General features: G+C 40.1%; 1 protein-coding gene across 14 annotated transcripts in view; it reads right to left on the reverse strand.

Moving 5' to 3' along the window:
• LOC112229850 (DNA-binding protein SATB1) overlaps positions 1–13,189 on the reverse strand; it is a 56,495-nt gene extending 43,306 nt beyond the window's left edge. For 8 of the 14 annotated variants that reach the window (XM_042311816.1, XM_042311813.1, XM_042311794.1 and 5 more), the window contains exon 1: positions 885–1,922. The gene's annotated coding sequence lies outside the window, so the exon portion shown is untranslated. Of the gene's footprint in view, positions 1–884; positions 1,924–12,950 lie in introns of those variants that run through there. The other 6 variants (XM_042311808.1, XM_042311820.1, XM_042311798.1 and 3 more) reach the window with 3 other exon arrangements.
• Positions 13,190–17,257: the final 4,068 nt, after the last annotated feature.

The following is a 17,257-nucleotide window of genomic DNA, read 5'->3' on the forward strand; positions in this document are numbered from 1 at the left end:
GCCTAAACAGGACATGATATGAGGAAGAAGAATTGTGTGGGAGGTCTCTTTAAATTTAAGAGAAGACTACAAAATGTGAGGTAAAACTAAAGGAAAGCAGTACCATTGGAAAGAATGCTGACTTTTTATACCTTTGAGCCTATCAGAAATTAAAAGTGCAATCAGAAAAAAGAATGGACAGAGGACAAGGTGAAGTCTGACATGCCAGAAACACCTGATTATTGAAAACACATTTTAATTTTTATTTAACCAGGCAAGTGAGTTAAGAACGAGTTCTTATCTACAAAGACAACCTACCGGGGAACAGTGGGTTAACTGCCTTGTTCAGGGGCAGAACGACAGATTTTTACTTTGTCAGCTTGGGGATTCGATAAAGCAACCTTTTGGTTACTGGCCCAACACTCCAACCACTAGGCTACCTGCCGCCCACATACACAGCCACCGACTGCAGGAAGCACACAGTCAACACCTTGACAGTCTCTCCACAACTGAATGACAGGGTTAAACACCTAATACACACCATTTGCTTAGCAACATTTGAATAAGTATCTGTTATGGTGTTTCATTTTTTTAAATAAAAAATAAGGCTACATTCCGTTGGGTTATTATACAGTGTTTACATTGTGCAATAGAAAGTTTAAAAAATATATTTCAACAAAAACTGAACAGGTCAAAATAATGTACCCCCACCTTCCCACCAGAACAGAAATTATCATGAACTATCTCATTCATGATATGCAATGAAGCAACTAATTGTTTAAATAGGGGCAACAGAATCCAGACCCGGATATGGTGGAGGTCCAGGGCAGGATTTCTGAATGACCTTTAAAAAAGACAAGCAAGAGTGCAAAACACAAGTTAAGTTACATTTAGGGCAAACCAACCTGAAACTCAGCACTTCAAAACTCGAAAGCATATAATGCAGCCTTGGTGAACGTTGCCTTCTTCAAGTTTTGTCAAGGGAAAGAAAACTTCAATGTCTGATGCTTTCTAGGTTTAAATGATAGGTCCTCTACAGAAATGTGTTCTTCTTTTGAGAGATGAAAGGTTGATATACAAAAGAGCAACCCACATCTATATAAAAGAAGACGTCGAGACAGACTGGGATACGATAACATTGGTAGTGAATTAAGTCTGTACAGTATAGCCTAAATAAATCGAATTATTTGCTCACTGGAAAAATAGTCATTCTTACGTCTTATTAGAAGTAGCGGAGGAAAATAACACCTGATACAATAAACTGGATAACTGTCTCGAGCATAGTCCATCGGTTACAAGTGCAACGAGTTAACACAACGTATCCATCACGATTATCAGTCAGTCGTGAATAGAACATCGGATAGTGTTAAGCTTTGCTGAAATCTGTTATTTCTACCAGTCGCGAACAATCCTGATGTATAAACGCATACAAAAATAACGTGTATTCAATAAATTCGGCTTCTCTAGAATTTTTTTTATCGACAATGATCTGCTATCTCATGTAGAGACGATGGCGCAACGATATGCACACCCATGTTAAAAAGTGCGATTTACTTTCCAATGTCGAGTTAAGGCTTGCTATGGATGCATAACAGCTGCTTGCGATGTGTGTTCTTTCTGTTGGTTTGATTTGCGTCCGGACGGGAGCTCTTCTTTCTTTCTCGCTTTCCCCTTCTGTGTCCCCATTAAATTATGAGTTGTATTGACTCATCACTCCCCTTGCTGGTGCTGCCTGTGCTTTCCCTTTCTCCTCCTCATTTCAAAAGAAAATACCCCTAAAACAAGACGATTTAACCCGCATGTCGAGTGTTGAAGGCAGCCACTCGCGACAGCCGATGTCCTGGCGGAGTGTAGAACCTAAAATAAAGTAAAAAGTGCAAAGAAAACAGAGGATGGTGCGATTTCCGGCTGTGCGCGCAGGAATTTTTAATCAGCTTGATTAGAGTGAGGCGGTTCTGCATTTATTACTGAATAACACACACACACACACACACATGCACATACACATACACAGAGGCGCGCATATGCTATACATATTCGAGATGCTATGCGAATGGACATTATATAGGCTACAGGAGGACCATGTGGAAATTGTTCAAATAGGCCGATATAAACCGCACATCACTGAAATGCTATCTGAGAGAGCACAATAGAATAACTCCCATGCCGTTTTGGCTATTGATCTACGTCAGTCCTGAGTAGCCTACTCGACCCGTAAGCAATTTTTATTGTGCATACAAATAAATAAACAAACAAACAAAATTGGTATCCCGAATAATAATAGGCTGTTTGTTTATTACATGGTTACTATTATTTTCCTGAACTTTTCCCATAATAGAGATGAATAATAGCCTACAATAATAATGCCAGAATCTGATATTAGGATTATTGAAAAGAGATTCAATCTGTTAGGTGTGAACACAAGCCTGTTAACTGTGTTTGCATATCACTCAGAGGTGCCTCACAGGCTGAATATGTCTTATTGCTACAGCACACATCATAGAAGTAGAGAGTGGTGAGCAAAAGCTGTTCTGGTGCCTTTCTAAATAGCTTATGTACACAGTGCATTCATTGCACACATGCTATGAGCAGCCCTACACGGGTGACAACGCAATAGAGAGCATAGCCAAACCTCTACTACTAAAAAGATTGGATTACGGTACTGACTTTCCCTGACCACAAATATGACACTGTCCTAACCTTGCACGGGAGAGAGGGGGGACTGGGAGAGAGTGCGACCTTCCCAAGACCCTAGAGGCGCACCTCAAGGACATCACTGTCAAGGTAGGTGCCTTACAACTTCTGTTGAACAAAGTATTATCTATAACGGAAAGCAATGTTGCTGTCTATTACTATATACATCACAACAGAATTATTCTCGCTCAAATGGGAATGTGCACAGCACAGAACTGCTATAAAACATACGTCTGTACAAACAACGTAGAGATACATCATTACAGTTATCCTGCATACCCTGAGATAAAACACTATTCTACATGAAAAGATTGTCAGCAGGGGACAATAAACAAAAACAAATGTTGGTGCAAATACTTTCAGAGACAGACCAAGATATTAGGTACAGTATATCAGGCATGTTGTCAACACAACATGAAAACAAGGCAGTCAGAAAAAAAAGCTAAAAAGGAAACCAACTAAAACAGGATGCATTAATACCTTGCAAACCATAAACACAAACTCTAAATATGCAGTGATTGCCTACCTCTTTGGTAAAACACAGAGGAAATGCTGCATATAGAAACAAAATGTTGTGTATATATATTGTAGTATTTAGTCATAAACCATGGTAAGGCCTATAGCTTTACCATGGTTTATGTTAAGCCAAATCATAAATCTCCTCCCACACAAAAAAACCTGTTGTTTTGTCAATAACACACATAGAGGCGAGTAGAAGGAGATATCTGAGGGCAATAGATTTGTCATAAAAACTCAAACTCTTCAAAACAGGGTTTCTCTTAAATTCCTGAGAAATGATTCCTAGAGATGAGACATCTTGAGCTCAGGGAAACTCTTAGTTCATACCTGTTTACGGCGTTTTAAGCCAAGAAGGTGTTACTTTATGGTGTTCAAGATTTGTAAGGATTGACCCAGCAGATGACCTCTTTATCGTATACAAATGTGAGTGTTTGATGTTTTTTGATAGAAAGAGCACCCGAGTCACTGTATTCAAAATGAATGTATTGCTGAAAAACTTTTGAGCCGGAAGTAAACAGAGCAAGGTAAGATTCAGCGGTATCAAGTTGAGGTAGAACACTGTCTTGAGTAAACAACAACACCTAGCTGAATGTCAGTCACTTTCAAAGCAGTGAGTCTGTGTTGCCAATAAGTGATGCTGTCCCATGTCTGTGGCCTGTCACCGGAAACCCATACTGTATGCTCCAATGTTAAAACTTTACTGTCTAAGGTTCAAACTAGACAGGTGTATGTCACAATTCAATAAACTTAGTAGCCTATCTATAAAATGTTGGGTTGTACAGAGATGTAAAAACTGGCTAAACTGCTAAATTCATACTGCATTCATCAGCAGAGTACTGCAGTATTACTTTGTTTTAATCAAGTAAGGTGCATGATAATAGAGATGAAAAGGACAAAGCAATATTCTGTGGCTATTACTATGTTATTACAGTGTTACTGCTGGTGATGTATAAAAACAACTCAATGTTTTTGGGTCAGATCCGTTGCTCATTTCACATGATATCAGCTGTAGTAGCAGGGTCAAGGTTTTATGTAACACTTTGGGAAAGGTCAAAGCTAAATACATCAAATGTTTATTATCACAATCGTTTTGCGAGACAACACATGACACTTTCTGTACATTTGGTTGGGTGTACGTTTTCATATCTGTCAGAGTGGGCATGGAGATAGAAATAACAGCGAATGCGAGCTGTAGTCGGGCAAATTGTTATCTGCCGTGACGCAAGCAGCCGCTGTCATTTCCACTGTGATTGTGGGAGACCATCAGAGAGCATTGATAACCCTGCCAGCCAGGTTCTGGCACTGCCAACAGGTGCTGCCACTGCCAGCGACGTTGGCACAAACATGGCTGTGAAAACCCTCTGACATCCAGAAGGGCACAGATTTGCACTGACTGCACCACTGAATCAACAGTACTGATTATCAATTAACATATAGGTTTTTGTATCAGAGAGAAAAAAACATTTTTCACACTGAAAGGCCTCTATCAATACCAGCTGATTACAAACATGCTATTGTGATAGATTTACCAGGGCCACGGCATATGTGTTGTTACATATTTGTAAGAGATGGGTGATGTTATAGCTGAGCTCCTTATTATGAAGCAGTGGTTTGACATGCACATCTTCAATAAAATAAACAATGTCAACACAATGAATGTCTTTAAAGATATACCTCTGTTAAACAGTGTAATACTTGAGCCATATGATTTAGTTACCATATTTTACAACACCTACTCATGATCCCTTCTAGTGTGCTATCAGCTTTGCCATCTTTTGCACCACCATATTATATAACCTTACAGTTATTGCCATATTGTAGCCCCTTCTTTGACCCTCACTATACCATCACATCAAATATTCATGAAGTCCCTTGCTAAATAATGGAGAGAAAATAAGTATGAGGTCAGTTTTAACAACCCGTTTATAATCTACTCTTTAACATGTTAAGATCCTGTGAAAGAAAGTGGCATGAGCGAACGCTGCAATGTTGGCTTAGCGTCTCGGACGACGCGGTTTCTTTGTTGTCCCAGACGTCGAACGCGTCATCACACACAGTATGTAGGTGTTGTGATGTCTTCATGCTCACCACTTTAATGGGCATTAATATGATTATTTGGATTATCTAATACAATTGAGTCTGTCTGCGTCTTAGCCGTGTGTGAATACTAACAGCATGGGGTGATGCTGTCAGTGCAGACCTCAGCTTGCTGTGTAGGATCTGGGATATATGAAAGCACACACAAAAAGAAGGCACTAATAAGCCAATGAGGAATTCAATCATCTGTGTATTATTAATATTGGTGTGAATGTGTCAAAACATTATTATAGTACATGCAGAAATTCCCTCTCCACTAATGAGGTATTGTTTATACAGTAGTAGGTATTTGCAAGAGTGTGTTTGCATTGAGAGTGTGTAGACAGCAAACCAATTACCAAGGTCACATGAAAACTTGAAGAGGATAATGTCCGGTGCAAATTGTTTTAATTGAAGGGACATTTCCAGCAGTACTGCATGGCGTGCCACATATACAAATGAACTATTACTAAAAAGACATTAGTGAGAAACGGACAGATCCTTTGAGTACTCAGTCGTTAAGCAGTGAACCTGAATGTGCAAGATATTTCATATCAGCAATGGCTAGTGTTCTTTAAACTGAACGAGTTGTAGGCTCTCTATTAGACCCTCATAGTCAGTATGCTTTTGAATTAAAAGTGAAAGAAGGTAAAATTCTGATTTGGCAGTGTTGTGTCATCGTCGGAGAAGGAGAGTGAGATTCAAATGAACACCAATGTCCAAAGTAGAACCGGACGACGCCCCCACCCACTTACTGGAAGACCTTTTCACTTTCCTCTGAACAGGCCTCACAGTATGTGTCAAGTCGTAGACGCCGGCATCAAAGAGTAACAGAAATGAGACGGTGGCGATTTTGAGAAGCCGCGCGCTCTTGCAAAATATACTATTTTGCCTCACAGGAACGGACCTCTGACGCCCACCGCTAGGACGATGTGTGGTGTGCACTGTCCCCCCACACACGGAAACACAGGTTTCTCAGTATCCGAGAGTGAGCTGGTCTCGGCTCTGTGTCTCTCTGGGCCTATATGCATCATAAGGTCAAGACCACTGTCCCGAGCCACAGCAGCCGTAGCGACAGTGGTGCCACGACGTTGACCGGGCCATGATTAACACAGGGCCAGAGCTGGCCTCGTTTTAGTCTGCCCACAGGATCTTTATTAATGATTCAAAACAAATGATTGTGTCCCCGAGGCTGGTGAGAGGACCCTGTATCAGCTTGTTGATCCCCCTTCACTTTTATCGAATTATAAAACAAATTAGTCACAGAACAATCAACTAGCATCAGTTTCAGGGCCTTGGAAATGACTTTTCTGTCACTGGTTGCAGGGCCAGTGCTCATCACATGACTGAATAATTAGAACTCTAATTTCTGCCTCGTGGATTGCAACACATCAACAATTAATAGCTAGAGAGACAGGGTTGTGTGTTTCGGAAAGCAACACTGAAGATGGCTTTGTCCACACTTTGTTGTTAAGCTACACAGTGAGGGGGAGGCTAAAGATGTTGCAAAGGATGCCATATACTCTGCTGTGGAGGATATGCGAAAGGACAAAACTACGGTTGATGCAGGAGAACTCTTAAGAGGGTTAAGTGAATGTGGGCAGGTGATACAAATGTTTACTATGCCCAGTACACAGAAAGGCTACTGAGCAAACTATTCCATAGGCCTGGGTGGGAGCATTGGATAAGCAATGCAAACTTGTCAATGCAGTTTTATCTACATATTTTCCTCTGCACATTTAATCTGCAGTCAAAGGATTCATCATCCACCACTGTACAAAACATTTGACAAGGGGATGGTTGAGGTTGTGTTTGTGTGTACAAGAGAATACAGTATCGTTTGAAAATGTTTCATCGGAGTATGTGGGTGGGTATTAACAACCTGATCTTAGCAGGATGCGAATTCCACCAAAGCACTCGGTTCCTTTTTTGTTGCATTATCTGAACAAAGGATTCAGGAAAACCTACACAGATCGGATAATGACAAGCATAAAAATAAAACACAATCACATTTTTTTTCAAGAAATCAAAACATATGTTGGGCCTGAAATAAGGTGATTTGAATTATAAAAAGTTCAAGGTATCAGTCAACATGCATTTTAAATTGTGTTTGTTATGGTGCCGTGAAGCATGCAAACAATTCAATATTTTTTACAGAAATGTCATTTTGCCAAACCGTGACAGAATCGACATGACAGACTTTGGTTATTTATCTCTGTGGAAAGACAGGCTCCCCATTCAACCGAACAGTGCTGATTGTGAGGACCAGAAACAATGCAAGCTTTTATCGTTAAGCCAAGGAATCTGGATCAACAGTATGCAAAGCATATGCCAAAATAAATTGTTTTCAACATGCTGGGGCAACATATCCCCCTTTTAAAGGAGTCTCAGATCATGGCAAAATGTGCTGTAACTGCAGTTGCATACAAGCGCGCATCCAGGGTGGTATGTCTGTAATTGTCAGGCCTTTTTACATTTTTGACACTGAGCCCTGGAATGTGTAAACAATCCCTATTAAGACAAAGACCTTTTACCAAAACTGGTTGCAGCATGTCATCAAAACGTCTCAGATTCATTGTTACCTTTGTTCTCTATTAGCAATCATAACAGACCTATTTCAGAGGAGGTGGAATCCCCAAAGAGCCACACATCAAAAAACGAGACAGGCCTCTTATTTACTGGCGACAGTCTAATAAATGCATTTGCTGGCAGCTAAACAGGTATTTACTCTGCTCCTTACCATAGGTATAATTTCACTGTTTGCTGAGCTGTTATTTCTACAGTGCTAATTATCGAGGGTGGTAAAGACGATTAATGGTTTTACCCTAGATATCAGTCTCAGCACAGCGAGACACAACCCAACTCTAAACTCTCCAAGTACTTGGCTGTAAGAATTGTAATAATGTAGAGATCTTCGTAGGAGGTATTTTGAACAAGCCCCAGACTCTGTTAGCTACACCCTAACCTGAAGCCATCGTTTAGCCTGCAAAAGTCTGGAGGTTTTACCATTTAGAGTCCACATCTTTTTTTTCTTCTTCAAAAACAAGCTACAACTGCAAGAAGCTTGAGTGAATAATTTCAAGCGTCAGTGTTGTTGAGTGTCATTGAGCCTTCATCATGTGTTCTTGAGGAGAAGTTCCACCTCAGTAGGAAAAAGGAAACCTCTCTGATGTACTGTACTGACTAATTGGTCTCTTAGGGTCAATACATGAACTGAAGAGGTTGTTTCCTCTCGCCCACCTATTATGTACGTTAGTATCTATTACTATGTTCTTCCAACCCTATATCCCTTACCACAACTTCTGTTCAACGGCTGTGAGGACCTCATCTGAAAGAGCACTATGAGTTGCACACCCTACTGTCTTCTGTACTGTATGTTAAGAGCAGCAGCCAACGATCAGCTGAGCCTGCAAAGCCTCCGCTCCCTCAGAATCTTCTCCCGTATGCTAGAGCGACCTGACAAATGAGGTGGCAATTATTGGCGATGTGAGGCAAAAGTGCCACCAAGATGAGTAGGGTGGAGAGGAGAGGGAGAGATCCTCTAGGTGTGTTTCTAACAGTTCTCAAACAGTAGGTTGATTTCCTGCTATTACAGAGCAGTCAATAACAAAGACGTGTGCTACTTTCACTTTGGTACACTGACAAATATAACCCGACTTTTGATAACCTCAAAAACATCTATAGGCAAAGACAGGCAGTTAAATGTCTTGGTATTTCTTCAAATCAAATCAAATCAAATTTAAATCAAATTTTATTTGTCACATACACATGGTTAGCAGATGTTAATGCGAGTGTAGCGAAATGCTTGTGCTTCTAGTTCCGACAATGCAGTAATAAAAAGCAAGTAATCTAACTAACAATTCCAAAAAAAAACTACTGTCTTATACACAGTGTAAGGGGATAATACACAGTGTAAGGGGATATACACAGTGTAAGGGGATTCTTCTGCTTTTATTCTTGATAATTGATCGCCTTATGGTCATTATTACATGTCATAGGAATTTGCAAAAGGGTATGTGAAAATGAAACAGTTATGGCACAATGATAGGCTTCTTCTGAGCATGACTATTGGATCTGTGTCCTGTTAGGTATCTGGACTGTTAGCACTGTGCTCGCCATCTGACTTGTGTCGTTCCTGTCAAATAAGGTTAAGTAACAGATTTGGGTAAAAGATCAAGGAGTGTGTGTGTGTGTGTGTGTGTGTGTGTGTGTGTGTGTGTGTGTGTGTGTGTGTGTGTGTGTGTGTGTGTGTGTGTGTGTGTGTGTGTGTGTGTGTGTGTGTGTGTGTGTGTGTGTGTGTGTTTGTGTGTGTGTTTGTGTGTGTGTTTGTGTGTGTGTGTGCCACTTTCACAACGGCTAGCTAAGTGTTAAGACTGGTTTTAGTAAGCAGAAAGTGAGACTGAGAGGGCTATCAGCAGCGCTCAACGTTCAACGTTCAGTCTTTCATCTTAAACAGGACTTACAAGAAGTGACACGGTCGCTCAAACAGGAAAAGGGCTGTGACATTGTTCTGTGAAATAGTGACCAGATTAACCACAACAGCTCCTCAAACAGTGAGAGATTTGACAAGATACAATCACCTCTATTAAAACCATAACCTGGTTTCCTCCAGCTTGTGCCACTTTGACAACTTAAAAAATGCATGAGCACTACTAATGGCAGGACTATCACACTCTCAGCATACAGGACTATCACATGCTCAGCATACAGGACTATCAGACTCTCAGCATACAGGACTATCAGACTCTCAGTGTACAGGACTATCACACTCTCAGCATACAGGACTATCACACTCTCAGCATACAGGACTATCACACTCTCAGCATACAGGACTATCACACGCTCAGCATACAGGACTATCACACTCTCAGCATACAGGACTATCACACTCTCAGCATACAGGACTATCACACGCTCAGGACTATCAGACTCTCAGCATACAGGACTATCACACTCTCAGCATACAGGACTATCACACTCTCAGCATACAGGACTATCACACTCTCAGCATACAGGACTATCACACGCTCAGCATACAGGACTATCACACTCTCAGCATACAGGACTATCACACTCTCAGCATACAGGACTATCTCACTCTCAGCATACAGGACTAACACACTCTCAGCATACAGGACTATCACACTCTCAGCATACAGGACTATCACACTCTCAGCATACAGGACTATCAGACTCTCAGCATACAGGACTATCAGACTCTCAACGTACAGGACTATCACACTCTCAGCATACAGGACTATCACACTCTCACCATACAGGACTATCACACTCTCAGCATACAGGACTATCACACTCTCAGCATAAAGGACTATCACACTCTCAGCATACAGGACTATCACACTCTCAGCATACAGGACTATCACACGCTCAGCATACAGGACTATCACACTCCAAGCATACAGGACTATCAGACTCTCGGCGTACAGGACTGTCAAACTCTCAGCATACAGGACTATCACACTCTCAATACAGGACTATCACACTCCCAGCATACAGGACTATCACACTCTCAGCATACAGGACTATCACACTCTCAGCATACAGGACTATCACACTCTCAGCATACAGGACTATCACACGCTCAGCATACAGGACTATCACACTCCAAGCATACAGGACTATCAGACTCTCGGCGTACAGGACTGTCAAACTCTCAGAATACAGGACTATCACACTCCCAGCATACAGGACTATCACACTCTCAGCATACAGGACTATCACACTCTCAGCATACAGGACTATCACACTCTCAGCATACAGGACTATCACACGCTCAGCATACAGGACTATCACACTCCCAGCATACAGGACTATCAGACTCTCAGCGTACAGGACTATAACACAGTCAGCAGTGGAAAGCAAAATGCTTACGCTCTAGTTTAGTCTAATCAACTTCTTCTATAACATATTGCATAGGCTTAGTAGGCTAGTTAGCAATATTAGACATACAAACTTTTGCTCCTTTAAAATAACACTTAAAACCTAACTATAAGATTACTTAAAATGTAACTATGGTAAATGCAATTCCCCATATCATGCTGATTTTACTTGATGTACCTGTGGAATAATTGTTTTAATAAATACATGTTTTCCAATTAGCATTATTTTACTAATATTAGCTGATATAAAGTACTGTCACACGATAACATTTTTCAGGGCTGAGACAATAGACAGGTTGATTACCTATTGGTGATCAGTGAATCAGATCAGATTCATCTTTGTCAGCAGCAACGCTAGTGATTATGGCTTGTCAAGAATCCAAGCCGTACTGAGATATATGAAAGAGACTGTCGAACCTGAACAAAACCACAACACAACTATGCCCACACAATCTCACAATGGCACACTACAACTTCCCATAACTGCCCTTACACACACACTCATCTGGATCTTAATGAAAACACCTGATCAGCACAATTACAAAAACCTCAATTAGAAAAAAACTCAAGGCCATCATTACTACTTTTACCCAATATGCTCACTATCAGCTGCAATACATGTTGTCAACTCAACCATTGCAAATGGGGATTTTCAATATGTTCGCAATCCACTTCATTTCTTAATTTATTATTTGAGTTCCATTAGGCTACAAGGCATTTGATTATGAAGCTATTATAAAGCCATTGTTAATAAAGTGCAGCGTTAGATATATAAGTAGTACGGTATAATAACTATGTTCTCTGACTAAAGCTCACCTATTATTTGAATCCTGGAAAATATAAAGTTATCTGGATAACTATCTTAAACTATATGGATTCATTGGAATGTGTGAGTTCTGTCTTAAAATAAGTATAGACTCAAGTTTGAACGATTATCACTTGACTTCATAAAACACCCATTGGCAAAAAAAGGGGGGGGGGCAATCATGGCCTGTTGGTACAGGGTAATAGACTACTTAGCCTACTTGTTATTAACACGCGATGCATACTGTCACGTTCAGAATGTATATAATTAATCTAACAGCATGTCAAACAATTGGCGCGACAAAAAATGCACTTTTGTCAAAGACACTGTTATCTATGCCTATATACAGTTGTATAACAATACACGTGACTAATGTTTTTCTATTGTGGTTATTCCAAGACGTCACTCAAAACTAATACTGGTCATGTAATGCATTTTTCTAGCCAAGTCTGCAGGTAGCCTATAGGCTACATCACGGAACTGAAAAGATAAGGAAGCACAGAGTTGGTGCGTTCCCTCAAGATGCGCAATATACATGAATCGGTTTAACCTCAATCATGGGTGCCTATTAAGTCTGGAATATGCCGAGTTATTATTTACAACTTAACTAAACGCGACACAAAAGTATAGACATTTACATATTATAGCCTATTCTAGTATTACATCTATAGCCTATCATAAATCATGCACTCAGAACGTAGAGATTGTCTTCTCATCATACTGAAACAATATTCAGATGCATTTTGGCCTTTAGTCGGTTATCGAGAAGGGCCTGAAAACTGTTGGTCAACTGATTTAAATGCTTACTGTCAAAGTCTACTTCCGTTCATTCAAGGATCACACCTAACGTTACATTTTTAAAATAGGTGGACATTCCAGTCTGCCGGTAGCCTACAAAATAGCAAATAGCAAAAATAAGCAGGTTCTGTTGAATTGAAAGAGAGAAAAAATGAATTCAGGAGAAAATGTCACAATACCTTCAAAGTTAGCAGTTACGGTGAAGCCTCTTGTTTTCCATCAAAAGTTCAGAATTCTAATAGAGTCTGCTCCACCTTGACGGATCCAAAACTGCTCAGGAAATTCCTACGGTTGAGAGGGACACACGAGCTGTCAAAACTGCACTCGCAAAGACTGCGCAAAGCTGAACTTCGGAGAGCCAGGCTTGAGCGCAAATGCGAGCAACGTGTGCTGCGCGAGTGTGCTAGATTTGAGTCTCTGCATGAGAGGAGGGTTTCTTTGAAAGGATGGCAGGTAAACGAACCGCCCCTCCCCGTTTCTGATGCTCAAATCGATGATTTGCCAGCTGTGGCGCAGCTTGTCTCGTGCCCCACTTTGGTTTTTACAACGCTCTTCTCCTGGTGCGCTCTCCAGGGTCTCCAGGGAACTCGACGCGGGAGTAGCAGATAGGAGCCGACTGCCAGGAGAGCGTTCACACTCATTCATTTTCATATCTATACGCCACATGTTTGGGTGTCAAGAAAAACGACTGATAATATAAAACATTGCATGTTCATAAGATACATTTGTTTGAGGGTGCGCATAGCCTATTTTTTTTTAACAATGGCGCACGGCAAACGCATCATTATATTGTCCAAACTCTCAAATTGGTCCTGCCGGATAATATAAAACTATAGAGGCTTCCTAGGCAGTGGTTTGTAGTGTTGGTATCCAACCTGGTCTCAGAGCACAACATCAAGTATCAAATCAATTACAGCACCGGTTATCATAGCCTAACATTTCATCCATGGTTAACCAAACAAGCGATAAAATAACCACTTCATTGTTTCATTTCCATCAATGTCTGTTGAAAAGATCATATAAACTGCTATACGAGACAAACTTTTTGAAAGGCTTTTGCATTGCAAAGATAACACACACACACACACACACACATTTAAAAATAACAGTAATTACATTTACAACGAATAAAATGTAAAAATAACAATAATAACATATAAATAATATAGCCTACTTTCTATGGAAGAAAAATGCATTTGGCATTCTATACCTACCATTTAAATCACTTAAGATAACAAGCTGTTGCTTCAGCCATAGTTAATACAGTAGCCGAAAAATGCGCATTGATGGCTGCTGTATGGCACAATCGAATTGAAAATCGTCTTGTGGTCGATAGAGTGCCACCTATAAGGCTTTATTAGTCCAAAGCTAATAAAATACTGAATTAGATTTTCTATCTAATTTTACTATATTAGGTTATTGGATTATGCCTGTTTGAAAATGTGTTAACAATTTAACAAAATGCGGTTGGAGGGATAGGTGTTGAGAAAAAAAAGAAAAGTTACGTGTATTTAATTTAATTGCAGTCTATATGAGAGGTTTTCTCAAATTTATAGTAAAACAATTTAAATGAGTTTAGCTAAATCCTATAGTTTCACATGTATAAATATAGTAAGGGGTGGGTTGAAAATATAAATGCAGTGGGTTGAAAACATTTTGCCAATGTGAAAACGTGCGTAATACTTTGTAAAGTATAGGTAAATAAATGTAGGTAACTTTGGTATGTTTCATAATGTGACTTAAAAATTAGTGATCGAAAGACTAGTCAATGATGGCCATGCACTGCAAAGGGAATGCATGTGGAAACATTCAAAGGAACAGAGTGGTTGTATAACATGACCAAACTATGTAGCCTATGGGCAAGAAGACGTGGTCATTTAATAGTATAATTGCCTTTTCCTCAGAATCTGTTATCTAATACATTTTTGTAATAAGGCTAAAGGTACTTCTAGGATGATGTAATGAGGACTGTTTTTTAATCCTATATGATAGTCCTATACAGTCCTATATGCTAGTTACAGAATGTTCTCTCTCTCTCTCTCTCTCTCTCTCTCTCTCTCTCTCTCTCTCGTGTGTGTGTGTGTGTGTGTGTGTGTGTGTGTGTGTGTGTGTGTGTGTGTGTGTGTGTGTGTGTGTGTGTGTGTGTGTGTGTGTGTGTGTGTGTGTGTGTGTGTGTGTGTGTGTGTGTGTGTGTGTGTGTGTGTGTGTGTGCGTGCATGCGTGAGTGTAGAATACATTGTCTGGACTAAGTGATTGACAATTTGATCTTTGATTTATTATTTGAAAGTGCACACAGAGCTACCAGTGGATGCAGCTCAACATAAAGAACTAAACTAAAATCACAGAAAATCACAGTATCATTACAATTACTTTACTGGTAGGCCTACTACTTTGTAACAATTAAGATTAAGTGTAATGTTAACTATTTCAACTGGTTGCAGGATATATATGGATGCAGGTTTATTGTAAGGCACAGGAAGAAATACTTCTCAGAAAGGTGTTTTTGTTGTGGGTTTGGAAATCCACAAAAGCCATTTTGGTTTCATGATGAGTTATATCTGAAACCTACATTTAAAACATCAGTTTCTCCATATGATTCACGATTGCACGCACATTTACTGCACTCTCATGGGAGAATGAAGTGGGTTCCAAAGTTACAGTTAAAGTGTTTCGGAGTTTACGTTTTTTACTGTTATTTTATGTTTAAGTTTGTAATTTGCCTCAGTAGAATTTTAAGATATGTATAACAAACAATGTAAGTATTTACTCAAACTTGATTAGTTGCTGAAGCACTGATATGTTTTTCCCACTTTGGCCACAAGGGGGACTACTATGACGTTGGCATCAGACAGATGACAGAACTCAGAGGACGGAAGCAGAAAAGTGATGACCTTTTCTCCCCATAATCCTGATTTCTCACTGATCAGTTTGGGGACATTTTATACAATTATTTTGCTTTTCATCTCATTGACCAAAAACCACACATTAACTTTACAAAACTGCTAAATGTAATGGAAATATGTTTGAAACTGTAATAACTGTATAATAACTATCTCTATAGAGACATTACACTTTGATAGTTGTGAGTATTGGAGAAGTATTACGTATATTCCAAATAGCAATGATAATGCATATCATCAACTATTCTGCACTGAGCTATAGTAACATGGAGACCTCTCTTGCTAGGAATAGGGTTCAAAATAACAGAGATGTGAGAAGTGAAGTTAACACAAATCATGATCAAGCAACACCATGGGCTGGGTCCATGAAACATTTTAATTGTCTGTGTTTTTCTGAAGACAGTAAACAGTACTTTTAAGATTACAAGGGTTCAACACTCCAGAATTAATGTTTCCAACCAACTTAATAGCAAGACATCATTGCATTTCCACCAAGTGGGTCTATTTTAATTACAGACTATTTTCTACTGAATGTAATTTGTCTAAAAAATATGCCTTGAGCCACGAGTCAGACGTCTCGTCTAAATCTGGAATGTGTTTTATTGTTTTGATTTTGCGGTTACTGTTTACTGCTCGCTTGAGTTACTCTCTTTCATAATTAACTTCTCATCACCTTTTATGCTTAACATGAATTCCTGAGGAATCCAAACTAGCACTTGTCATCTACTTGTGTTTTCCAGCATTTCATGTTGTTTACTGATAACTTCACTATTTCACAGGGCGTACTCTATTTTCACCCCTTACAAATCAAAGAGGGAATGTGAACTCAATCCCCCCCTACCCTCCCTCCTTTGTAGCCTCTACCTTTCCCCAATTCTGTATGTGGCAATGGGACCATAATGTCTAACTGGATGTGTTCTGCTGTGTTAAACATGCTCACAGCCCAAATGAAACGCTATTCATCCTCATTCATCTGCTCCCTCAAGATGCTGCTGTGCTCCGTCAAGGAGGACTCTGAAGAGGAGAACCAAGCAGAACAGTAAGCTGACCCACAGAGGCCCTATCCAAACTGCACATGCCTAATATGCCTACTGCACTAATGGTGTGTCAGTCAGTCAGGTTCGCAGTCCTAGGTTCTCAGTAAAAGTATTTATCACGTCTGTTTACCCACTGGTTGTTAATGGCTACTAAATGTCAGTAAAGTGTATCAAATACAATGTATTGTCCATTAGTTACAGCGAACAACAGAAATGTGTCTTCCGCTCTGTTCTCCCCCCCACCCCCTAGACATCACGTATACAGGTGAGATGAGCACAGCGTCAAGCTGCAGTGCAGAGCATGTTGTGGGGTTAAGGGCCTTGCCCAAGGGATCAACGATAGGGGAATGTCTTGAGGATGTGAACCCAGCAGCCCTTCAGTTGCCAGATCAATTCCGATCGTTTTTTCCAGCGCCTGGACTGGGTTTCATACCTGCCACCTTTTGGCCACAGGTCCAACTCTGTAGCCGTTGGCTAACTACCGCCCCAAGTGTATGGCTACACACTCAGTCAGAGAGGTGTTGTAATAACAGAACATTCAACAGTGCA

This window comes from Oncorhynchus tshawytscha, linkage group LG03 (assembly GCF_018296145.1).
Source record: "Oncorhynchus tshawytscha isolate Ot180627B linkage group LG03, Otsh_v2.0, whole genome shotgun sequence".
In the NCBI taxonomy this organism is placed as follows: domain Eukaryota; kingdom Metazoa; phylum Chordata; class Actinopteri; order Salmoniformes; family Salmonidae; genus Oncorhynchus; species Oncorhynchus tshawytscha.